Source organism: Pteropus vampyrus, unplaced genomic scaffold, assembly GCF_000151845.1.
Source record: "Pteropus vampyrus isolate Shadow unplaced genomic scaffold, Pvam_2.0 Scaffold30, whole genome shotgun sequence".
Taxonomy (NCBI): domain Eukaryota; kingdom Metazoa; phylum Chordata; class Mammalia; order Chiroptera; family Pteropodidae; genus Pteropus; species Pteropus vampyrus.
In genome coordinates this window covers 11,562,790-11,563,900 of record NW_011888811.1, presented here as the reverse complement: position 1 = coordinate 11,563,900, position 1,111 = coordinate 11,562,790, and the positions used below count along the sequence as shown (strand labels likewise).

General features: G+C 47.3%; 1 non-coding gene across 1 annotated transcript; it reads left to right on the top strand.

Annotated features, from left to right (window-relative positions):
• Positions 1 to 376: 376 nt before the first annotated feature.
• LOC111737769 lies at positions 377 to 495 on the top strand. Its single transcript, XR_002779550.1, has one exon. It is a non-coding gene; the product is annotated as a 5S ribosomal RNA (ribosomal RNA).
• The last annotated feature ends 616 nt before the right edge of the window (positions 496 to 1,111 follow it).

Sequence of the window (1,111 nt, the reverse complement as noted above, 5' to 3'; positions counted from 1 at the left end):
TAACTACCGTTATTGAGCACTTAGCATGTGCCAGGCTCTGTGTTGAACACTTTACATGTCACAGATAACTGGAAGAAAAGCATTACTATTAAACCATTGTACACTGTGGAAACTGAGGCTGAGAGAGAAGAGACTTGCCCGATGAGCGGCAAGAAAAACTCCCTAGCCCTTTTGTCTCTAGGGTCACACGTGGTGCTTCAGGTGGGGTGCTGGAGGCACTCAAGCCACGTGTCCCATGCCAGTGGGCAGGAGTTTCTGTTAACCCAGCCACTCGGGGACAGTGGCTGGTGGACCCTCCACCGTGACATGCATTTCTAAGATCACAGGCAAAGTGAAGACATCACTAGCTCATAAAGTTTGTACCATTAACATTTCAGTCTACGGCCATGCTACCCGGAACAAGCCCGATCCCGTCTGATCCCGGAAGCTAAGCAGGGTCAGGCCTGGTTAGTACTTGGATGGGAGACCACCTAGGAAGACCAGGTGCTGTAGGCATAAAAACTTTTAAAAAATTAAAAAATAAAAGATTGTAAGTTGACAAGCTCCTTGCAATCTGGGTTGCCTCGGCTAAAAAAAAAAAAATTTCATTGGCTACAGTAAATTACATGGTTATGCATAAACGCAAAGGAAAATATGATTCTACCATATGCTGGGAAGGAGGAAAATGACGGCCCCAAGTCCCACAGTCCAGGAGGGGAAGCACATGTGTAACCAGAGTGCCACCCACAGAACCTCATTTGACCTTCACAGTGAAAGGGTGGAGTGGGAGATGCCAGGCTCTAAGTCCAGCTGGCTCTTAGGAAGTGTTCAATGAATGTCTCTGGGGGAGAGAAGGACAGGAAATAAAAAGAGGGCCAGAAAGGACAGACTGGCCTAAAAATATATGCTCTGGAATCAGAGGGCCCTGAGTTCAAATCCCAGTCTTGCAGGTACGAGCCTGGTGATGTCAGACAGCTCCCTGCTCTCTCGGGACCCCAACTTGCTCATCTGTCTTTGGGAACGACAGTCTCATCAACCTCATAGGGCAGCATTGGCATAAAGCACAAGTTCTCCAGAGGGATGCCAGAAATATAATTGTTTTAGTAATTCCTGTGCTATGTCTCATTAACTC